The sequence below is a fragment of the Lithobates pipiens genome, unplaced genomic scaffold (assembly GCF_037356315.1).
Source record: "Lithobates pipiens isolate NorthernLeopardFrog02 unplaced genomic scaffold, aLitPip1_a1.2 Scaffold_27, whole genome shotgun sequence".
Taxonomy (NCBI): domain Eukaryota; kingdom Metazoa; phylum Chordata; class Amphibia; order Anura; family Ranidae; genus Lithobates; species Lithobates pipiens.
This window is the reverse complement of record NW_027507788.1, coordinates 7,095,934-7,121,528: the sequence shown is the minus strand read 5'-3', so window position 1 is coordinate 7,121,528 and position 25,595 is coordinate 7,095,934. Positions and strand designations below refer to the sequence as shown.

At 46.1% G+C, this 25,595-nt stretch overlaps 1 protein-coding gene and 1 long non-coding RNA gene across 2 annotated transcripts in view; one reads left to right on the top strand and one right to left on the bottom strand.

Annotated features, from left to right (window-relative positions):
* LOC143933461 (polymeric immunoglobulin receptor-like) overlaps positions 1 to 13,798 on the bottom strand; it is a 68,268-nt gene extending 54,470 nt beyond the window's left edge. Inside the window, exon 1 of the mRNA XM_077456364.1 lies at positions 13,658 to 13,798. The gene's annotated coding sequence lies outside the window, so the exon portion shown is untranslated. The remainder of the gene's footprint in view (positions 1 to 13,657) is intronic.
* LOC143933462 (uncharacterized) overlaps positions 1 to 25,595 on the top strand; it is a 35,016-nt gene that overhangs the window by 5,412 nt on the left and 4,009 nt on the right. Inside the window, exon 2 of the long non-coding RNA XR_013263099.1 lies at positions 13,105 to 13,280. This is a non-coding gene — a long non-coding RNA (uncharacterized LOC143933462). The remainder of the gene's footprint in view (positions 1 to 13,104; positions 13,281 to 25,595) is intronic.

The following is a 25,595-nucleotide window of genomic DNA, read 5'->3' as shown; positions in this document are numbered from 1 at the left end:
AGAATGAGAAAGAGACCAAAATGGGAGGGATGGAACATTGGTTTATTGAGTGTTGATTGACAGAGCATAGGTTAGTAGCGCGTCAGTTGATGTCAGATCAGTTGCTGGAACATCGGTTACTGGACCCATTGATGGCCTTCAGTTGATGAACTCTCACTTGATGAAGAGTAGGAGGAAAGAAAGACAAGAAAGACAGCAAGGAGCTTAGAATGAGGAGAAACGGATGGATTGAAGAAGAAAGAGACCAGAATGGGAGGGATGGAGCATTTGAATGTCACTTAATTGGAGCTTCAGTTGATGAAGCATCAGTTGGTGGAGCAACAGTTCATGTAGAATTGGTTATTGGAATGTGTGTTGATTGACAGAGCATAGGTTGGTAGAGCGTCAGTTGATGTTAGATCAGTTGCTGGAGCATCAGTTGATGGACCCATTGAAGGCCTTCCGTTGATGGACTTTCGATTGATGCAGAGTAGGAGGAAAGAAATACAGCAGTGAGCTAAGGATGAGGAGAAAAAGAGTGATAAAAGCAGAAGGAGACAAAAATGGAAGGGATGGAACGTTGGTTGATGTAGCGTTACCTGACTAAGCATCAGTTATTAGAGCATCAGTTGATGGAATGTTGGTTTGGTAGAGCATCGGTTGATGGAATGTTGGTTTGGTAGAGCATCGGTTGATGGAATGTTGGTTTGGTAGAGCATCGGTTGATGGAATGTTGGTTTGGTAGAGCATCGGTTGATGGAATGTTGGTTTGGTAGAGCATCGGTTGATGGAATGTTGGTTTGGTAGAGCATCGGTTGATGGAATGTTGGTTTGGTAGAGCATCAGTTGATGGAATGTTGGTTTGGTAGAGCATCAGTTGATGGAATGTTGGTTTGGTAGAGCATCGGTTGATGGAATGTTGGTTTGGTAGAGCATCGGTTGATGGAATGTTGGTTTGGTAGAGCATCAGTTGATGGAATGTTGGTTTGGTAGAGCATCGATTGATAGGGTGTTGGTTGTTGGAATGTCGGTTGATAGAGTATCCCATGATACAGAGTTGGTTGATGTAGTAGCTCCAGTTCCAATTGGAAGAAACAACATACCCCTAGGTGTTATAGAAGAGAAGTGGATCCAAGTGGCATCAAGCAGGACAAGTATTTTCGGTAAGACCGCATGGAATGTTGTAGGTCCAACTCTGAGCAATTATAAACAAGGAGCTCAGTCAGTGTTTTTAAAAGATTAAATAAGCAGCTCTGGCTGCAATGTTCACCTACTCCCCAGCACTATCCCCTGCAGTACCTCTTCTCAGCCACAAGATGTCTTCAGTCTTCAGGGGTTATTGACACCCAGCCAGGACATATTGAGAGTGAAGAACGTCAAAGACCCTCCCCCTAAAGGGCACCCAACACTCACAGCATAAATATGCAGAGAGTGGTGCTGGTGTCATCATGGCTGCTCTCTGACTCATTGAGGGACCACCCATGGCCATGAGAAGACCTGAAGAGGACCCTGCACATCACATGAAAAAGATAAGTGTGAATAAAAAAGTGTGGGTGTGGGGGGGGGGGGATGGGGGGCTGAGTTCGGTGTTAATATTTTTATATCACATTTCTCATTTTCATATGCTTGCTGTACCACATTTCCTTTATCACACTTCTTAGCCCCTGTACACACGGTCAGAGATTCTGCCAAAAAAAATCCGTCGGATTTTGTCCGTCAGATTTAGTCTGACGGATTTTGTCCGAAACTGTTGCATACACACGGTCGGACTAAGTTGTCGAAAAATCCGATCGTTCAGAACGTGATGAGGTAATTTCGTTACGATGGGACTACATTCAGGCTAGTAGCCAATAGCTTTGATGTAGGAATTTGATCTGAGCATGCGTGGCACCTGGTCCAATCAAAATTCGCTACACATGATCGTAGTATGTCCGATCGAACCAGTTGGTCGGGAAATATTTCCAACATGTTGGAAAATTGGGTCCGACGGATATTCCGATGGAATCAGTCCGATGCATACCACACACAGTCGGATTATCCGACGACGCGGTCCGATAGGACACATTCCGACGGATTCTCCGACCGTGTGTACAAGGGCTTACACAGAGACAAAAAAAAGCTGCTCCCTCTGGACTCTGGAGGGTAAGTGCATAGTACAGCAATGAATTAGCCTGACTGCTCAGCAACTGTTGAGCTAAAATCTCCAAATGAATTGTTTCCAATCAGTCATACACAGGGCCGGTGCTACCACTAGGCAAACTAGGCAGCCGCCTAGGGAGCACTGCTGCCTAGGGTGCCTGGCCACTGGTGCTCCTACTTCCTTCTCTCTGCAGCAAGCAACTATGTTTCAGAATCAGCAGGCAACCGCCACTGCGTTCGCTTATAGTGTCAGAGGCGCAGCAACGGAAGAGTACTGTGTCTGTGTTCCGTCACCTGAATGAATGAAAGCAAGTAAACATTAATTGATGGGAGCTGGTGAGGCTGCATTGATGGGTGCTGGTGAGGCTGCATTTGATGGGTGCTGGTAAAGCTGCATTTGATGGGTGCTGGTGAGGCTGCATTGATGGGTGCTTGTAGGCTGCATTTGATGGGCACTGGTAGGCTGCATTTGATGGGTGCTGGTGAGGCTGCATTTGATGGGTGCTGGTAGGCTGCATTGATGGGCGCTGGTAGGCTGCATTTGATGGGCACTGGTAGGCTGCATGTAATGGGTGCTGGTAGGCTGCATTTGATGGGCACTGGTGAGGCTGCATTTGATGGGTGCTGGTGAGGCTGCATTTGATGGGAACTAGTAGTGCATTGATGGGTGCTGGTAGGCTGCATTGATGGGTGCTTGTAGGCTGCATTTGATGGGCACTGGTAGGCTGCATTGATGGGCGCTGGTGAGGCTGCATTTGATGGGCGCTGGTGAGGCTGCATTTGATGGGCGCTGGTGAGGCTGCATTTGATGGGTGCTGGTGAGGCTGCATTTGATGGGTGCTGGTGAGGCTGCATTTGATGGGTGCTGGTGAGGCTGCATTTGATGGGCACTGGTAGGCTGCATGTGATGGGTGCTGGTGAGGCTGCATTTGATGGGAACTAGTAGTGCATTGATGGGCGCTGGTGAGGCTGCATTTGATGGGCGCTGGTAGGCTGCATTTGATGGGTGCTGGTGAGGCTGCATTTGATGGGCGCTGGTGAGGCTGCATTTGATGGGCGCTGGTGAGGCTGCATTTGATGGGCGCTGGTGGGCTGCATTTCATGGGCGCTTTATTAAAAAGGAGGGCTATACATAGGCAGGGCAAAGGGGGTTTGTCAGGGGTGGAGCCAGGGGGGCGGCAAAATTAGGTTTCGCCTAGGGTGTCAAAAATCCTTGCACCAGCCCTGGTCCTGCATGACTGGTAGGCTTCCATTGAGCAAGAAGAATAGTAAAGTACTATCACCGTTCCGGTGTATATGTCATGTATGGCTGCTTCCCACATTACAAACTACATTGATTTCCCCTTTAAGGCCACCGTTCCCCATGTCTTTGCTTCGGCACCAACCTTTGAAAAGCTGCCACCTATCTAGCCGATCCTGTTTACCAGAATGCCGGGAAGATAAATTTGCATTGGCACGATCTGGTTCCTGGTTACATTGTAACTTTAGACAATGTTGATATAGAGCCGCCAAGAAGGTTAAAGTAAACATCGTTATTGGCCGTCCTCGTGATTACGGCTATTTCTGCTTTGCAGTGTAAATCTGAAAATAAAAGTGTTGGCTAGCTGGAAAAAATGAGGGGGATCGGGTCAGTTTCCTGTGATCTGATTGGTTGGTTAAGGTAAATGCACCCAGTTCTGAAAATTAGCTGCTTGTGGATCTCCCTTTTAAAAATGCTATTTGCCTGGCCTTGTCTATCCGCAATACTCTCTGGGCCCCTGACCTTCAAGGAATAGACAGGAAGTGCTTATAGAAGTCTTCTGCTTACGTGTCCCAGCGAGTAATAGAGCCCATTCACACCAGCGGAAGTAACGCTTCTCCTTTCACCGTCCAGTCACAGATTGTGGGCGGGCCCAACGCAACCTGGGCTCAGTGGAAGTGGGTTGAATGATGCTGACAATCAGACTGAGGACATTTTGTGGCGTGAAAAGAATACTACAGGGGATATCTCTGGATCAAAGAAAAATGTTTTGCAGCAAAAGTTGTTTTTGTTATTTTATCCTTTAATGGGCTATTTATGTTTTCTTGTTATTGGCTGATGTTCTTTTTTTACCACCAGACAAAACCTTTTCCTTTTTATTGAACTTCTGTCTGCTATCAGGGACTGCAAACATGCTACAAGAGATGGTCAGAGAGCACGAGCATGCTACAAGAGATGGTCAGAGAGCATGAGCGTGCTACAAGAGATGGCCAGAGAGCATGAGCATGCTATAAGAGAGGGTCAGAGAGTATGAGCATGCTACAAGAGATGGTCAGAGAGTATGAGCATGCTACAAGAGATGGTCAGAGAGTATGAGCATGCTACAAGAGATGGTCAGAGAGCATGAGCATGCTATAAGAGAGGGTCAGAGAGTATGAGCATGCTACAAGAGATGGTCAAAGAGCATGAGCGTGCTACAAGAGATGGTCAGAGAGCATGAGCATGCTATAAGAGAGGGTCAGAGAGTATGAGCATGCTACAAGAGATGGTCAGAGAGTATGAGCATGCTACAAGAGATGGTCAGAGAGTATGAGCATGCTACAAGAGATGGTCAGAGAGCATGAGCATGCTATAAGAGAGGGTCAGAGAGTATGAGCATGCTACAAGAGATGGTCAGAGAGCATGAGCATGCTACAAGAGATGGTCAGAGAGTATGAGCATGCTACAAGAGATGGCCAGAGAGCATGAGCATGCTACAAGAGATGGTCAGAGAGCATGAGCATGCTACAAGAGATGGTCAGAGAGTATGAGCATGCTACAAGAGATGGTCAGAGAGTATGAGCATGCTATAAGAGAGGGTCAGAGAGTATGAGCATGCTACAAGAGATGGTCAGAGAACATGAGCATGCTACAAGAGATGGTCAGAGAGTATGAGCATGCTACAAGAGATGGTCAGAGAGCACGAGCATGCTATAAGAGATGGTCAGAGAGCATGAGCGTGCTACAAGAGATGGCCAGAGAGCATGAGCATGCTACAAGAGATGGTCAAAGAGCATGAGCGTGCTACAAGAGATGGTCAGAGAGCATGAGCATGCTATAAGAGAGGGTCAGAGAGTATGAGCATGCTACAAGAGATGGTCAGAGAGTATGAGCATGCTACAAGAGATGGTCAGAGAGTATGAGCATGCTACAAGAGATGGTCAGAGAGCATGAGCATGCTATAAGAGAGGGTCAGAGAGTATGAGCATGCTACAAGAGATGGTCAGAGAGCATGAGCATGCTACAAGAGATGGTCAGAGAGTATGAGCATGCTACAAGAGATGGCCAGAGAGCATGAGCATGCTACAAGAGATGGTCAGAGAGCATGAGCATGCTACAAGAGATAGTCAGAGGCTATAGACATTCATGGTACAAGAAATGGTCAGAGACTGCAAACATGCTACAAGAGATGGTCAGAGAGCACGAGCATGCTACAAGAGATGGTCAGAGAGCATGAGCATGCTACAAGAGATAGTCAGAGGCTATAGACATTCATGGTACAAGAAATGGTCAGAGACTGCAAACATGCTACAAGAGATGGTCAGAGAGCACGAGCATGCTACAATAGATGGTCAGAGAACATGAGCATGCTACAAGAGATGGTCAGAGAGTATGAGCATGCTACAAGAGATGGTCAGAGAACATGAGCATGCTACAAGAGATGGTCAGAGAGCACGAGCATGCTACAAGAGATAGTCAGAGGCTATAGACATTCATGGTACAAGAAATGGTCAGAGACTTCGAGCATGCTACTACGGATTGCCAGAGACTACATGCATGCTACAGGGGATGGTCAGAAACTGCAGATGTACTACAGGAGATGCCCAGAGACTACAGGCTTGATACAAGGGATTGTCAGAGACTTAGGGCATGCTACAAGGGATAGTCGGAGACTGCAGACATACTACAGGAGATGGTCAGAAACTGCAGACATATTATAGGGGGTGCCCAGAGACTACAGGCATGCTACAGGGGATAGTCAGAGACTTCAGGAATGCTACAAGGGATAGTCAGAGACTGCAGACATGCTACTGGAGATGGTTAGAGACTACAGACATACTACAGGAGATGATCAGAGACTGAAGATATACTACAGGGGATGCCCATAGACTACAGGCATGCTCCAAGTAATGGTCAGAGACTACAGACATACTACAGGTGACGGTCAGACGGTCAGAAACTGCAGATGTATTACAGGGGGTGCCCAGAGAATACAGGCATGCTACAGGGAATAGTCAGAGACTTCAGGCATGCTACAAGAGATGGTTAGAGACTACAGACATACTACAGAAGATGGTCAGAGACTGCAGACATACTACAGGAGATGGTCAGAGACTACAGACATACTACAGAAGATGGTCAGAGACTGCAGACATACTACAGGCGATGGTCAGAGACTGGCTGTGCCAAGTGCAGAGTTGCCTCTGGCAGTCTGATGTGTGATGATGGCACATCCTTCAGCTGTACCTGCGTTTTCACACTGTCAGGGCCGGGCTCAGCCCTTCCTTCTCTGGGCTGGGTGCTCAGCTGTTGGCTAATTGCCAGCTCCCATCTCTCTCCACAGTTACTCACCTGTTGATGATATCCTGCTCGTCAGTCCTGCCTACTTAAGCCGTTCAACACAGAGGATCTCTGCCTTCGCCTTGGTCAACATAACAGAGACCATCTCCTGTGATCCTGTTCAAGACTTGCTTTGCTGACATCCCTTCTGGCTCCAGATCCTGCTTGCTGTTCAAATACATTGATCCCTGACTTCTGGCTTAGCTGACTATCTGTTCCGGTTACAGAACTTTGGCTGTGTTTTGACTACGTTTGCTGTTTTTACTTTTATTATTAAACAAGTGCGATTTGACTGTACTTCTGTCTCGGTCTGATTTCATGGTTTCTGACACACACACACACACACACACACCAAACAATACGCAGTTGCTTGTTCTGCCCTTATTATAACCCACTTTGTAACAAATTTGTCCCACACTCCGCTTGAGTGCTTTAATCATATACTGCTTCCTCCCAGTCTGAATATAGATATCAGATATTCCAACCGCTCCCAACAACAAACAAGGCCATACTCGTTTGGTTGCTGGACATGAACTGAACTGATTTGAGATGACACACAAATATATACAGCAGGCTGACAATACAAAACTGTAACCAGAAACCTAATTAACATGAGCTAGTTATCTAATCATTTACCCAGACTAGGTGACTTAGAGATATGACCTTTCATGGTAGACTTGCCGTCTTCTCGCTCCCTACTTACAACAATACACATAAGTAGAAACACATCCCCTAATAGTTTGCTAGGAGACAAAGGTGTGTTAATGAACACAATAGGGTGAAAGACCGGGGCTTTCCAGATCTCATTGATCAGCATTCCTTTCACATACATCTGTCCCCTGAGCCCCAAGCTGGCAGAGACCAACATGGCCTCCATAATAATGTCCTTTTGCATTACATAACAGAATATCTTCCTAAATGCTTGTAGCTCCCTCAAATGTCAGGGCCCATAGTCGGTAGGCAAGGGGCTAGCGTTCAGTCCCCTCCAAAAGCCTCCGTCCTGGGCGAGTCTGTCACACACACACACCTCTGTGATAATCACCTGTTGATCCTGCCAGTAAACTTGTTATTTTTCCACTTCCTGTAATTGGGTGACAACGCTGTTCGTTCTGCAGTGAAATCGCTCAGTAGCGTTGTCACCCTGTGGACAGGGCAGCCTTCGATGGACATGGAGGTTTAGCCCAGGTTCACAATGAGAGGAATGAAGCCGTGCGAGTTTAGTTGAACTCGCACAATTTCACTCCCGCATGTCAGACCCGATTTCGGCCGCAATTTTAGAGACAGGTTTCTGCGCAGAGGTCAATGTAAATTGCAGCCTGAAATCGTAAAAAGTAGCACAGATCAAATTTTCTGGTAGCGTCGCACCGATTAGGATGATGCCATTGCCAGCATTTGCCGCCGATTCGACATGCGATTTGATATGTCAAATCACACCAATGTGAACCAGGGCTTAGAAGGACTTTAGAGGATGAAAAAAATTAAAACCCAACTCCAGCTAACACTAAGGAACATTCTTCCCACTGATCACCAATGTAAGGAACATTCTTCCCACTGATCACCAATGTAAGGAACATTCTTCTCACTGATCACCAATGTAAGGAACATTCTTCCCACTGATCACCAATGTAAGGAACATTCTTCCCACTGATCACCAATGTAAGGAACATTCTTCTCACTGATCACCAATGTAAGGAACATTCTTCTCACTGATCACCAATGTAAGGAACATTCTTCTCACTGATCACCAATGTAAGGAACATTCTTCCCACTGATCACCAATGTAAGGAACATTCTTCTCACTGATCACCAATGTAAGGAACATTCTTCTCACTGATCACCAATGTAAGGAGCATTCTTCTCACTGATCACCAATGTAAGGAACATTCTTCTCACTGATCACCAATGTAAGGAACATTCTTCCCACTGATCACCAATGTAAGGAACATTCTTCTCACTGATCACCAATGTAAGGAGCATTCTTCTCACTGATCACCAATGTAAGGAACATTCTTCTCACTGATCACCAATGTAAGGAACATTCTTCTCACTGATCACCAATGTAAGGAACATTCTTCTCACTGATCACCAATGTAAGGAACATTCTTCTCACTGATCACCAATGTAAGGAACATTCTTCTCACTGATCACCAATGTAAGGAACATTCTTCTCACTGATCACCAATGTAAGGAACATTCTTCCCACTGATCACCAATGTAAGGGACATTCTTCTCACTGATCACCAATGTAAGGAATATTCTTCTCACTGATCACCAATGTAAGGAACATTCTTCTCACTGATCACCAATGTAAGGAGCATTCTTCTCACTGATCACCAATGTAAGGAACATTCTTCTCACTGATCACCAATGTAAGGAACATTCTTCTCACTGATCACCAATGTAAGGAACATTCTTCTCACCGATCACCAATGTAAGGAACATTCTTCTCACTGATCACCAATGTAAGGAGCATTCTTCTCACTGATCACCAATGTAAGGAACATTCTTCTCACTGATCACCAATGTAAGGAACATTCTTCTCACTGATCACCAATGTAAGGAGCATTCTTCTCACTGATCACCAATGTAAGGAGCATTCTTCTCACTGATCACCAATGTAAGGAACATTCTTCTCACTGATCACCAATGTAAGGAACATTCTTCTCACTGATCACCAATGTAAGGAACATTCTTCTCACTGATCACCAATGTAAGGAACATTCTTCTCACTGATCACCAATGTAAGGAACATTCTTCTCACTGATCACCAATGTAAGGAACATTCTTCCCACTGATCACCAATGTAAGGAACATTCTTCTCACCGATCACCAATGTAAGGAACATTCTTCTCACTGATCACCAATGTAAGGAACATTCTTCTCACTGATCACCAATGTAAGGAACATTCTTCTCACTGATCACCAATGTAAGGAATATTCTTCTCACTGATCACCAATGTAAGGAACATTCTTCTCACTGATCACCAATGTAAGGAACATTCTTCTCACTGATCACCAATGTAAGGAACATTCTTCTCACTGATCACCAATGTAAGGAACATTCTTCTCACTGATCACCAATGTAAGGAACATTCTTCTCACCGATCACCAATGTAAGGAACATTCTTCTCACTGATCACCAATGTAAGGAGCATTCTTCCCACTGATCACCAACGTAAGGAACATTCTTCCCACTGATCACCAATGTAAGGAATATTCTTCTCACCGATCACCAATGTAAGGAACATTCTTCTCACTGATCACCAATGTAAGGAACATTCTTCTCACTGATCACCAACGTAAGGAACATTCTTCTCACTGATCACCAATGTAAGGAACATTCTTCTCACTGATCACCAACGTAAGGAACATTCTTCTCACTGATCACCAATGTAAGGAACATTCTTCTCACTGATCACCAATGTAAGGAACATTCTTCTACTGATCACCAATGTAAGGACATTCCCATAGACACACTCCTAAACCTTGTGGACGGCCTTCCCAGAAGAGTTGAAGCGGTTATAGCTGCAAAGGACGGGCCAACCCAATATTCAATCCTACGGACTAAGACTGGGATGCCATTAAAGTTCATGTGTGTGTAAAGGGAGGCGTCCAAATACTTTTGGCAATGTAGGGTATTTAATATATACATTAATATACATGTTCTATAGTGTCATTTAATATTGTGTCATTGTAACTTGTTTATAACATCTTTTTCCCCATATGAGGCGGTGGCAGTGAGAATATCGTAATGTAAAAAAATCCATCAGAATACGACAAGGAAAGAATTGAACTCAGCATGCAAAGAAATTAGGGTTTTACTTCACAAGTGGCCAACCAATAGCCATACACACAGCAGTTCTTAGTAAATTTCGTAAATTTTAATACATTTTTTGTAAATTCCCACCATTTTCCAACTGCAGGTAGCGAATACCATTGAAAGTAATGGCCAGAAAATTAGCATTCCACCACCTGTGATTCTACTGAAAAAAATTGATGTGCGGGATTCTATTTGTAATCAAATCCACATGAGATTGAAACAGGAAAAAAAAAAAAAAAAAAAAAAAAAGAACAGCAATCTCACCAAAAGTGATCGGATTTTCCTGCCATGTTTGAACAGAGCAATTTCAATTCCATCCCCAGGCAGCAATACTGGAAATCGGATAGGACATCGACTTGATACAAATTGATACAAAGTAACTTTTAGATGTCCGTAAATAGTTACAAGGTACACCTCAAGAGCCTGTAGTGTAACAATAGCCATAGCAGCTGATGGAGCTGCAATGGGGGCCTGGGGTAGGAGGGGGACCCCATTAAGGGATTATGCTAAAGAAAATGAAACTAATGTTTTCAGTACAGGAGGGATGAAATCAGAATCCAAGATGTCCACTAGTCACAGATCCCCCCCCCCCCCCATGTGCAATAAGAAACTCTCCCAGCTGAATAGTGTAGGGTCATTTTCTTTTGCTACAGACTTGCTTTAGCCTGAATGCCCAATGCAGTCACACATCCCAGAATTTTTCTGCAGCTAAAAGGCTGAAGCTTGTAGTTCTCCAAAAAATAATAAAAAAAAAATTGTAAAGAAGCTAGAGTTAAAGAGATTTGCATTAGGGTTGCAGAGTAATTATGTTCAAGAGCATTAATAATTTTGTCATATTATAAGATATCACTACGTTTTTTTTAAATCATAATTTTGGTTTAATATATTCTTTTTATTTTTACTATTATTATTATTATTATTATTATTATTGCTAAGTCAACTATAACATCTATCCACAGCACTGGACCCTTGTAGAGTACTGACTAATATTTTGTTTATTATTGCTATTTTGTTATTATTATTATTACACTATTACTATTTTTTTTATGTATTTTGTGTTATTATTATATATATATATATATATATATATATATATATATATATATATATATATATATATTTATTGCTAGTTAAAATATAGGTTTTATGTACAGCACTGCACCCCTGTAGTGTACTAACATTTTTGTTATTATTGTTATTTTATTATTATTATTATTATTACACTATTACTATTTTTTTATTGAGTTTGTGTTATTATTATATTTTTGTTATTGCTAGTTAATCTATAGGTTTTATGTATGGCACTGGACCCTTGTAGTGTACTGACTAACATTTTGGTTAATATTGTTATTTTATTATTATTGTTATTATTATTATTATTACACTATTACTATTTTTTTAAATGTATTTTGTGTTATCATTATATTTTTTACTGATAGTTAAACAATAGGTTTTATGCATGGTACTGGACCGTTGTAGTATACTGACTAACATTTTGGTTAATATTGTTATTTTATTATTATTACACTATTACTATTTTTTCAAATGTATTTTGTGTTATTATTATATATATTTTTTACTGCTAAACTATAGGTTTTATGCACAGCAATTGACCCTTGTAGTGTACTGACTAACATTTTGGTTATTATTATTTTATTATTATTACACTATGACTAATTTTTTACATGTATTTTGTGTTATTATTATATATATATTTTTATTGCTAGTTAAACTATAGGTTTTATGCACGGCACTGGACCCTTGTAGTGTACTGACTAACATTTTGGTCATTATTTTTATTTTATTATTATTATTATTATTATTATTATTACACTATTACTATTTTTTTAAATGTATTTTGTGTTATTATTATATATATATTTTTTTTTTTTACTGCTAGTTAAACTATAGGTTTTATGCACAGCACTGGACCCTTGTAGTGTACTGACTAACATTTTGGTTAATATTGTTATTTTTTTATTATTATTATTACACTATTACTATTTTTTTAATGTGTTTTGTGTTATTATTATATATATTTTTATTGCTAGTTAAACTATAGATTTTATGCATGGTACTGGACACTTGTAGTATACTGACTATCATTTTGGTTAATATTATTATTTTTTTATTATTATTATTATTATTATTACGCTACTACTATTTTTTTTAAATGTATTTTGTGTTATTATTATATATATTGTTTATTGCTAATTAAATTATAGGTTTTATGCACAGCACAGGACCCTTGAAGTGTACTGACCAACATTTTGGTTATTATAGTTATTTTATTATTATTATTATTATTATTATTACACTTACTATTTTTTAAATGTATTTTGTGTTATTATTATATATATTTTTTACTGCTAGTTAAACTATAGGTTTTATGCACGGCACTGGACCCTTATAGTGTACTAACATTTTGGTTATTATTGTTATTTTATTATTATTATTATTACTACACTATTACTATTTGTTTTAAATGTATATTGTGTTATTATTATATATATATATTTTTTACTGCTAGTTAAACTATAGGTTTTATGCACGGCACGGGACCCTTGTAGTGTACTGACTGTGCTGACAGCTCCTCTCTTTAATTTAGGCATAATTTAATGTTAAAATCATTGACATGGACTTTCACAGTTGAAATTCAAATCTTTTCCGTGAGCAAAATAATGCTTAGAGAGCAAAACCACAAGAGAAAAATGCTCATCGCCAGGTGGGATCAACGCCAGGGCTCTAACAGAGCAGCCATATGCTACTCTGGGAACACAATAGGTAGGTGACTACAAGAGCCTGCACACTGCTAGAACAATGAGAATGTATGTAGAGCAATGAGAATGTATCTAGAACAATGGGAATGTATCTAGAACAATAAGAATTTAACAGTTTTACTAGAACAATGAGAATGTATCTAGAACAAGGAGAATGTATCTAGAACAATGAGAATGTATCTAGAACAAGGAGAATGTATCTAGAACAAGGAGAATGTATCTAGAACAATGAGAATGTATCTAGAACAAGGAGAATGTATCTAGAACAATGAGAGTGTATCTAGAACAAGGAGAATGTATCTAGAACAATGGGAATCTATCTAGAACAATGGGAATGTATCAGTTTTACTAGAAGAATGGGAATGTGTGACTTTTACTCACCAGTCAGGTCTCGGGGCTCCCCAGCAGGAAGCAGTTGTGTGTTCAGCTCAAATCTGTTTATTCTGAGAAGTGAAAGCGCATCCAGGACTTTTTATTGCTCAAGTCCTCCTGGGCACGCCCTCCCAGGACGCTGGTCACAGGTGTGCCAGTGCTGCAATCCTGTCCGGTGTGCCAGGGGACAGAAAAAAAAAAAAAAGAGAGGACCTGTCACTGTACAACTATGGGAGCCGAGATCACAAGCTGGTTGTGCCATCTCTCCATCCCGACCTCACTTGTGCCCATCACCGGGTACCACTTTTTAAATCAGATTTCCCCACTGCAGTCAAAGTGATTTAAAAAAAAAAAAAATAAATACAGATTTTTCTACTGGCAAAAATTCACTCGATTGAAAACTTTCAGTATTACTGTCTGAGCTCTTATGCCCCGGTCGGACTTTCCGACTGAAAAATGTGCGATCGGATCTTGTTGTTGGAAAGTCCGATCGTGTGCGTGTGCGCGGGCTCCATCTGACTTTTTCCTGTCGGAATTTCCGAAACACACAAAGTGTGAGGACAGGATTTTAAATTTTCGGATTTAAATTTTTTCTGACAACAAAACCCGATCGTTTAAATTCCGATCGTGTGTAGACAATTTCCACTGCACAAAGTGCAGTGCGTGCTCAGAATAAATTAGGAGACGAAAGCTATTGGCTACTGGCCCCCGTTTATAGTCCCGACGTACGTGTTTGATGTCACCGCGTTCTGAACGATCGGATTTTCCGACAACCTGTGTGTGTGCAAGACAAGTTTCGGGGGAAAATCCGTCGGAAAAAATCCAACGGATTTTGTGGTCGAAATGTGTCCGTCCGGGTGTACGGGGCATTCGGGGAAATTTGCATTACCTACTTTTTTTCATTTAGTGTTATTTTTTTTTTTTTTTTTTTTTATTTTTTTTTTTGATGGGAGGATGTGTATTTAGAGTAGTCTGTTTAATTTAACGTTCTTCAAAAGTGTGCGTTTTCCTTTTTATATTTGGAATTTTTTGGAAGGGGAATATTTAGTGTAATTCAGTTTTATTAAATTTAGTGTTCTTCAAATTTATGTTTCATTTATGTTTTTATTTTATTGGAGGGGATGTATTCAGGGTACTTTATTTCATTTAGTGTTTACTTTATTTATTTACTTTATTTCATTTAGTGTTCTTCAAATTTATGTTTTTTTATGTTTTTATTTTATTGGAGGGGGTGTATTCAGGGTACTTTATTTCATTTGGTGTTCTTCATCATATCTGTGTTTTTTTCCCCCTTTTTGGAGAGGGTATATTTGGGATAGTTAAATTTTTTTTAGTTTAGTGTTCACCAAATTTATGCTTTTATCTTTTTTTTTCTTGGAGGGGTACATTTTGGGTAGTTTAGTTTATTTAATTTAGTGTTCTTCAAATTTGTGATTTTTTTTTTTTTGGATGGAGGTGCTTTTGGAATCATTTACTTCATTTCATGCTGTGTCCCCTCCTCTGAAGAGTACCTTGTTTGCTGCACCCCTTCCCTTCTGGCCCAACATTAGTGAATCCCCTCTTCTTCTATATGACAACCTCCATTGCTGCATCCGCTCCCCTTCTTCCCCTGGAAAGCCACAGGACCCCTGTGTGTTGGAATGAACCTTTGTCCTCACCATGCACCTTGTAGTACGCTTTACTGGTTTATGTTTTTTTTTATATATACGGTACCTCCTCTAATGAGCACCTTCTTTGCTGCATCCCTTCCCTGCTGGCCCACCATTACTGCAATCAATTTCTTGCTGGTTCCTCTCATTCAATAAGCGCCTTCCTTATTACAACCCCTCCCTGCTTGCCCATCATTACTGCAACCTCTCGCTTGGTGGGTCCCCTCCTCTAATGAGCACCTCCTTTGTTGCAACCCTCCCTGCTGGACCACCATTACTAAAACCAATTTCTTGCTGGTTCCTCTCATTCAATAAACGCCTTCTTTATTGCAACCCCTTCCTGCTTGCCTATCATTACTGCAACCTCTCGCTTGGTGGGTCCCCTCCTCTAATGAGCACCTTCTTTGCTGCATCCCTTCCCTGCTGGCCCACCATTACTGCAATCAATTTCTTGCTGGTTCCTCTCATTCAATAAGCGCCTTCCTTATTGCAACTCCTCCCTGCTTGCCCATCATTACTGCAACCTCTCGCTTGGTGGGTCCCCTCCTCTAATGAGCACCTCCTTTGTTGCAACCCCCCCCGGCTGGACCACCATTACTAAAACCAATTTCTTGCTGGGTCACCTCCTCTGAAGAGCACTTCATTTGTTGCACCCCCCCTTCCTTCTAGCCCACCATTAGTGAATCCTCTCTCTTGCTGGGTTCCCTCCTCTGATGAGCACCTTGTTTGCTGCACCTCCACCCTGCTGGCCCACCATTACTGCAAACCATTTCTTGCTGGGTCCCCTCCTCTTTAGAGCACCTCACTTCCTGTACCCCTTACCTGCTAGCCCACCATTAGTGAAATCCTTTTCTTGCTGGGTCCTTTGATGACAATCTCCCTTGCGGTAATCCCCTTCCCACTGGCCCATCATTACTGAAACCCTTAACTTGCTGGGTCCCCATCTTCGATGGGCATCTCTTGCCTGCTAACCCATTCTTATGCCGCTTACACACGACTGGACTTTTCGACAGCAAAGGTCCGACGGAACTATTCGATCGTGTGTGGGCTCCATCGGACCTTTGCTGTCCAAAAATCTGACGGACTTTAGAAATAGAACATGTTTCAAATTTTTCGTCCGAAACTCCGCCAGACCCAGTTCCTATCAAGAAATACATTCGGGTGTATGCTAGTCCAACGGACAAAAACCAACAAGAGGGCAGCTATTGTCTACTGGCTATGAACTTCCTTATTCTAGTCCGGTTGTACGTCATCACGTTTGAATCCGTCTGACTTTGGTGTGATTGTGTGTGTCCAAGTCCGTTCATTCGGAAAGTCTGCCGGAATTTCCGCTGAAAGTCCATCGGGAAGACCGTCGGACCTAGTCCGTTGAAAAGTCCAGACGTGTGTACGCGGCATAACACAACAACTCATTTACTAGGCTTCCCCCCTTTATGGTCCCTTTCCGGCTTACCAGTGGCGTAACTACAACCTTCAGGGCCCCGATGCAAGAAACCATGAAGGCCCCCCTGAACCCCAGCCAGGGCCCTTCCCTCCGAGTCCGGCGGTGGAACTCCAGTGCGTGGTCACAGGTATGACCTTTGTGAGCCCTGTAGTTCCACCACTGGCATCAGTAGTTTTTTTTTTTTTTTTTAGGTGCCCCATTGGGGGACTGTCCCTAGGCAAGATGGGGTCCCTGTCCCCAGAAGAGATGAGGTCCTTTTCTCCAGGGCAGATGAAGTTACTGCCCCCAGGTGAGAAGGGGTCCCTGTCCCCAGGGGAGGTGAGGGTCCCTGTCTCCACGTGAGAAGGGGGCCCTGTCCCCAGGGGGAGATGGAGGGGGTAAGTAATGGTGTGTGGGGGATGGGGTCCTCTCACTCACTATGACCAAGCTGCAGGCCGCGCACTCATCCATGTTGGCCTGGGCTCCATCCAGTGTGCTGGACGGGTGATCGGCATATCTCCCAGAAAGACCTTTCATCATCTGTGTATGACGGGGGAGGAGGGGGGCTGGCAGACAAGCCTGCAGTGTCCTCTGGGGGGCTCTCATAGGGCTGCACTGCATCTGCGTGCTTAAAGTTTGTTTACCTGGGAGAAGTATGCAGCGCAATGTGGGCCGGACTCGGTGGGGGCGGGACTCTGGCTGGGGAGAACAGACATCGGACTGAGCGGCAATGCATGGAGCAGGAGAGGGGTACTCTGAGGAGCCAGCTGAGGACACAGGTCATGTGGGGAATGCACAACTAAAGAGCAGCCAGTGCGATAGTCGAGCATGGAGCTCTGCTACTCACCCTCCACCTCCAGCCACCCTTGTACATGGTGCACTGGTACCCCTAGCTGCCTATGCTGCTGCTAGCCATGTAGAGGGGGCTGCATGGGCCTCCTGCATCACAGGGCCCGGTTGCGGTCGCGACTGCTGCACCCCCTATAGTTACGCCCCTGCGGCTCACCCTCTTAGTGCCGCAAATCCCTTATTGGCCCCACTTTGATGGGCTTTTCCCTTCCACCAGTCTTGCCACATGATCCAAATTCCTCCTAGAAACACCGTGACTGGTTTATTGCCTTCCTCCAAAAACTTGCAAAACTGGCTGGGTGGAGACTGCAAGCTGCTCGGGGGCGGGTCCGACATCAACGCTTCGATGTGGAGTATTACACTAAAATGGTTGCCTTTGAAAACTGGGCATATTGGGTTTAACTGTGTGTCCAGAGAGGGTTTAATGCCGCTGCCACCCCCTGTATATATCACACACCCAGGATTTGGCTCTGAAACCACTCGAAGGACTGGGAAATCTGTACTTTGGACACAGCGAGATATCAAACAGGTTCACTATGAAGCACCACCTTCTCTTTATAAGATTATCTTACTTATGACATAAATAATCTTCTTTGCTTTTAATTTAACTTTCTGCTGCCCGTCTTCACACCCACGCAGATCATATTTCATTTATAAGTGCCGTCGACCTAGTTGTATAAATATACTCAGATTTCAGGCTGTAATTCCTGTTCACCGGGCCGAGAAGCCACGACTGCACAATGTGATCTTGGCGAGCTTCACTGAAAGGGCAACGTGGTATAGGTACTTACCCAAGAGACTACCGTAGGTATGTACACTCACCGGCCACTTTATCGGGTTCACCTTGCTAGTACCGGGTTGGACCACCCTTTGCCTTCAGAGCTGCCTTCATTCTCCATGGCATGGATTCAACCAAGTGTTGGAAACGTTCCTCAGAGATTTTGCTCCATAATAACATAACATCACGCAGTTGCTTTAGATTTGTCGGCTGCACATCCATGATGCCGATTTCCCGTTCCACCAAATCCCAAAGGGGCTCTATTGGATTGAGATGTGGCGAGTGTGGAGGCCATTGGAGGACAGGGACCACCTCATTGTCCAGTGGTGAGATGATTGGAGCTTTGTGACGTGGGGCATTATCCTGCTGGAAGGAGCCATCAGAAGATGGGGACACTGCAGGGCTGGACTGGGACAAAAATTTGGCCCTGGACTTCATCAAGACCAGGCCACTTTAATTTTGCGAACATGCACAAAACAGTATATATATATATATATATATATATATATATATATATATATGCTGTTGGGGAGTGGGGTGGAGGACACAGAGGGACAGTGTGGGTGGTGGAGGACACAGAGGGACACTGTGGGGGGGGGGGGGGGTGGAGGACACAGTTGAACACCGTGGGGGGTGGAGGACACCGTTGGACATAGTGGGCAGTGGAGGACACAAGGGGGTGGAGGACACAGGGGGACACAATGGGGGGGTGGAGGACATAGTGGGGGTGGAGGACACAGGGGGACACAGTGGGGGGTAGAGGACACAGTGGGGGGGTGGAGGACACAGTGGGGGTGGAGGACAGAGGAGGACAGCATGGGGGGGGGAACAGGAGAGTATCATGGGGCCTCCTGTGATCCTGCTTGAGCCATTACTTTGACAGGCTGTCACTCAAAGTGGCCCACTGATCCATCGGCCCACCGGGAAACTCCCGGTAGTCCCAATGGCCAGTACATGCCTGGGACACTGTAGTCATAAAGGGATTGTCACGATCGTCCTGGCGTCTCGGTCACACACGGGAGAATTACCCGCAGAAGCCTGTTGTCGAGAACCCGTCGTTCCCCTTTGACGCGTGTTAGCGCGAACGGACGCACTCGCGTCGGCACGAACGAGCGCACGCGTGCACGCGGGGTCACGAACGGGCGCACGGCCACTTGCGGGGACACGCTGACTCTTCGTGCGACCGTTTTGGCGCCCTAAAGGCTTCTTAAGGTCTCCGCTCCATTCCCTTCTTGCTGTCCAGTCTACAGCGTGTTCGGAGATTCTGCTATTCTGTTACCTGTACCTGTTGCCTAGATTCCTGTGACCCGGCTTGTTCTTCACCACGATCCGTTGCTGCCTGCCTACGACTACCTGCTTGTCTGACCACGTCTCTGCCTCGTCCCCTTGTACTGTGTTGACCGCCTGCTGCCGACCCGGCCTGTACCCGACTCTGCTGTTCCTGCCAATCCGGTCGGATTTCCTGTGACTGCTATCTCCGCTGACGACCGTCTGCTTGCCAGTCTACCCACTTGTGCCTGCCGTCACCAGCCGATTGTCATCAGCCTTATCTACCTGCTGTCTGTGTGCTGCTGACTATCCGGACCTGCCTCAGCCTGCCAGGCACTTGTGCCCTCTGAACTTTTGAATCCCTGTTTCCACCTCCAAGGGTTCTTTAGCCAGGGGATACGAGGGGCCGCTCCCTGCATTCTGGGCTCGCCTACTAGGTACGTGACAGTACTGGACAGCCATGTCCGAGCCTGCACAGGGAGCCTCCCCCACGGATGAGCTCTGCCGCCACATGGCTGGCCTTACTCAGGCGGTAAAGAGTCTACAAGAAGGTTACGGCAGATTGGAAGAACAAGTCCAGGCGCTATCTGCAACCACGCCAGCTGCCCCAGGGGCCCATGCCCTACCATCAGTGGTGATGATGCCACCCGAACCCAGGGTCCCAACTCCGGAGCGATTTGCCGGAGACCGGAATAAGTTCAGAGCCTTCCGCAACTCCTGTGAGCTCTATTTTGCCCTGCAACCGAGGACCTTCTCCCTCGAGGCGACCAAGGTGGGGTTCGTCATTTCCCTACTGACGAACGAACCTCAGGCCTGGGCACACCGTCTACTGGAACGCAAGGATCCGTCCTTAGACACCCTGAACACCTTCTTCCTGGCGATGTCTAGACTCTACGAGGACCCCCAACTCGCTGCGACCGCAGAGGCAGCCTTACATGCCCTGCAACAAGGTCGCAGGCCTGTGGAAGATTACGTGTCGGAATTCCAACGTTGGAGCGCTGACATGGACTGGAACAACGCGGCCCTGCGATACCAATTCAGCATGGGTCTGTCCGAGCCTCTGAAGGACGAATTGGCACGTGTAGGCATTCCCGAGACTTTGGAAGCTCTGATAGACATTTCAGTCCAAATTGACAGACGCCTGAGAGAGCGCCGCCAAGAGCGTTCCACCGCAGCTACTCGCCCGGTCTGGATGTTGCCACGGGTGCCTAGCTCCGCCCACCCAGCTCCTTCTGCTCCTGCTACAGTCACACTGGATCCTTCGGAACCTATGCAGCTGGGGCTACTCCCTCCATCCCTGACTCCAGAGGAACGTCAATGTCGCCGGGCCGGTAACCTCTGCCTGTACTGCGGAGAACCTGGACACTTTGTTCGCACTTGCCCAGCTAAGATGCGTAAGTGCCTCCTCGTCCCACCTGTCCCCTCACCTGTGTTGTCTGATAATACCTCTCACCTGGCTGTTCCTGTTCTTTTGCAGCTTCCAGGAAGGACTATCTCAACCCACGCAGTTATTGACTCCGGGGCTTGTAGTGGCATTGTAGACTCGTCCTTCGCCCAGAAGAACAAGATTCCCCTTAGACCTAGAGAGAAGGGGCTTTCGGTATTTCTGGCCGATGGGTCTACCTTGGAATCAGGACCAGTGACTCAGGAGACTACCCCCTTATCTGCTGTCATCGCCGGGACTCACCAAGAATTCCTTTGTCTAGATGTCATCAAGTCTCCTCTGTTCCCCATCATTCTAGGCATGCCTTGGTTGAGAGCACACAACCCACGCATCGACTGGGCCACTGCATTGTTGCCCAGCTGTTAACAGGGACTCTTCGGCCCTCCTCTGTTTGGAAGCGGATGAAGAAACCCGGCAAGCTGTACCCAAGGACTATCATGATTTCCTAGACGTTTTCAGTAAAAAGGGGGCCGAGACCTTACCACCCCATAGGCCTTATGACTGCCCTATTGAACTACTTCCGGGGGCAGAAATCCCTTTCGGAAGAATCTTCCCTCTATCCGAGTCGGAACTGAGTACCCTGAAATCCTACTTGGATGATAACCTTGAAAAGGGATTCATCCGACCTTCTACCTCCCCGGCTGGCGCAGGGATTTTCTTCGTGGAGAAGAAAGACCACTCCCTAGGCCCATGTGTGGACTATCTGGCTTTGAACAAGATCACCATCAAGAATCGTTACCCCCTGCCATTAGTACCCAAACTTTTTCAGAGACTAGGTACTGCTAAGTTATTCTCCAAGCTGGATCTTCGGGGTGCCTACAACCTCGTCCGTATTCGGAGGGGTGACGAGTGGAAGACTGCCTTCCGTACCCGCTTTGGGCACTTCGAATATCTGGTGATGCCATTCGGGTTGTGTAATGCCCCAGCTACATTTCAGCATTTTGTCAATGACATTTTTAGAGACTACCTTGACCTATTTGTAATTATTTACCTTGATGACATCCTAATTTTTTCCCCCACTTTAGCCGACCACCGAGAACACGTCAAGAAGGTCCTGACTCGTCTCCGTCTTCACGGCTTGTATGCTAACCCCGAAAAATGTGTCTTCGAACGGCAGAGCATCCAGTTTCTCGGCCTGGTCATTTCTGTAAGAGGGATTGAGATGGATCCCCAGAAGGTCTCTGCAATCCAGGACTGGCCTGCCCCTTCCGATAAAAAGGGGGTTCAGCGATTTGTGGGGTTCGCTAACTTCTACCGGAAGTTTATTAAGGGATTCTCTTCCATTATATCTCCCATTACCGGATTGACCAAACAGGGTCAGAAGTTCCGATGGACCCCTGAGGCACAAGAGGCCTTCAAGACCCTGAAGGATGTGTTTGTATCGGCCTCTGTCTTAAAACATCCCGATCCCGCTCTACCATACATCCTCGAAGTGGATGCTTCGGAAATAGCAGTTGGAGCGATACTTTCCCAGAGGCAGGGGCCCAAGTCCTTACTTCACCCGGTTGCCTTCTTTTCCCCCAAACTGTCAGAGGCGGAGAAGAACTACGACGTCGGAGATCGTGAGTTACTGGCAATAAAATCGGCACTCGAGGAGTGGCGCTATCTTCTGGAGGGTGCCACCCATCCGATCCTAGTTTATACTGACCATAAGAACTTGGAGTACCTTAAGACAGCAAAGAGATTGAAACCACGTCAGGCCAGGTGGGCACTCTTCTTCTCCAGGTTTTTATTCCATATCACCTACCGTCCCGGATCCAAGAATACCAAGCCTGACGCCCTGTCCCGAATGTACAGTCAGCCGGAGAGTCTGCCATCCACAGATACCATCCTCTCTACGGGGAACTTTCTTCTGCTCCAGGGGGACGTGATGTCTCAAGTTAAGCAGGCTTCCATAGGCACAACACCTCCATCCGGTATCCCGTTATCATCCAGTAATGACCTTCTGTGGCATGAGGACAAGATTTTTGTTCCCCAGGAAGTTCGGACTCTGGTTCTGGCCTCCTGCCACGACCACCCATTGGCCGGCCACTTTGGGGTATTCAAGACGTTGGAGTTACTCCGACGTACATTCTGGTGGCCACGAATGAAGGACGACTGCAGGAGATATGTGGAGGCTTGTGTCACCTGTATCCGGAGTAAGGGCAGCAAGTCAAGAGCCTGGGGTCTGCTGAAGCCACTGCCTGTTCCTGATAGACCATGGAGGATGATCTCCATGGATTTCATTGTTGAACTACCCCCTTCGGAGAATTACTCAACAATTTTCGTCATAGTCGATAGGCTCACCAAGATGGCCCACTTCCTGCCCATGAAGGGCACCCCCTCAGCCACAGAGACAGCCAACACCTTCATTAAGGAGATTGTGAGACTCCATGGCATCCCCGCCAACATCACATCTGATAGGGGGGTGCAGTTCACCTCAAGGTTCTGGAGAGCGCTCTGCGGAGCCCTGAAAATCGATCTTTGCCTGTCCTCAGCCTACCACCCGCAGACCAACGGCCAGACCGAGAGGACGAACCAGATGCTGGAGCAGTACCTACGTTGTTTCTCGTCCTTCTCCCAAGACGACTGGGTCTCCCTTCTGCCTTTGGCTGAGTTCGCCTACAATAATACAGTCCACTCTGCCACCAAGCAATCCCCTTTCTATGCGAACTTTGGCTTCCACCCACTGTTCTTGTCTGGCAATCTCCCCGAGTGTTCGGTACCAGCGGTACAGGAGAATCTTAAATTCTTTGAAGTAAATAACAAACTTCTGCAAGAAACCCTGACCAAGTCACAGGAGTACAACAAAGAAGTTTTTGACAGAAAGAGAAGGGGGGAGCTGGATCTCAAGATTGGGGATCAGGTCTGGTTGTCCACCTTGAATCTTAGACTGTCTTGCCCCTCCAAGAAGTTGGGCCCGAAATTTGTGGGCCCCTTCCCGATCAAGAGGAAATTAAATAATGTTGCATTCGAGCTCAAGCTTCCTGAATCCTTCCGGATCCATCCAGTCTTTCACGCGTCACTACTTAAGCCCGCAGTCCCGGATCCTTTCGCTGACAGAATTACCAGTCCTCCAGAACCCGTGATGGTCGATGGGGAAATTGAATTCGAGATTGAATCCATACTGGACTGCAGGAAGAGACGGAACCAGATCCAATTCTTGGTCAAGTGGAAGGGTTACAGACCTGAGGAGAACTCCTGGGAGCCAGAATCCAACATTCACGCTAAGAGACTCATCCGTGCCTTTAAGAGCTCCCACCCGAGTAAGATGGCTCAATTGGGCATCCGGAGGCTGCCCCTTGTGGGGGGCAATGTCACGATCGTCCTGGCGTCTCGGTCACACACGGGAGAATTACCCGCAGAAGCCTGTTGTCGAGAACCCGTCGTTCCCCTTTGACGCGTGTTAGCGCGAACGGACGCACTCGCGTCGGCACGAACGAGCGCACGCGTGCACGCGGGGTCACGAACGGGCGCACGGCCACTCGCGGGGGCACGCTGACTCGTCGTGCGACCGTTTTGGCGCCCTAAAGGCTTCTTAAGGTCTCCACTCCATTCCCTTCTTGCTGTCCAGTCTACAGCGTGTTCGGAGATTCTGCTATTCTGTTACCTGTACCTGTTGCCTAGATTCCTGTGACCTGGCTTGTTCTTGACCACGATCCGTTGCTGCCTGCCTACGACTAACTGCTTGTCTGACCACGTCTCTGCCTCAGCCCCTTGTACTGTGTTGACCGCCTGCTGCCGACCCGGCCTGTACCCGACTCTGCTGTTCCTGCCAATCCGGTCGGATTTCCTGTGACTGCTATCTCCGCTGACGACCGTCTGCTTGCCAGTCTACCCACTTGTGCCTGCCTACACCAGCCGATTGTCATCAGCCCTATCTACATGCTGTCTGTGTGCTGCTGACTATCGGACCTGCCTCAGCCTGCCAGGCACTTGTGCCCTCTGAATTTTTGAATCCCTGTTTCCACCTCCAAGGGTTCTTTAGCCAGGGGATACGAGGGGCCGCTCCCTGCATTCCGGGCTCGCCTACTAGGTACGTGACAGGGATGGACATGGTCAGCAACAATACTCAGGTAGGCCGTGGTGTTTACACCATGCTCAATTGGTGCTAAGGGGCCCAAAATGTGCCAAGAAAATATACCCCCCCCCCCCCCCCAACACCATTACACCACCACCACCAGCCTGAACCGGTGATACAAGGCAGGATGGTTCCATGCGCCAAATTCAGACTCTACCATGAAATCCAGACTCATCAGACCCGGCACTATTTTTCCAATCTTCTATTGACCAATTTTGGTGATCCTGTGCCAATTGTAGCCGCAGTTTCCTTTTCTTAGCTGACAGGACTGGCACCCGTTGTGGTCTTCTGCTGCTGTGGCCCATCTGCTTCAAGGTTGGATATGTTGTGCACACAGAGATGGTGCTCTGTATACCTTGGGTGTAACGAGTGGTTATTTGAGTTACTGTTGCATTTCTATCATCTGGAACCAGTCTGCCCATTCTTCTCTGACCTCAACAAGGCATTTTCCTCCACACAACTGCCGCTCACTGGA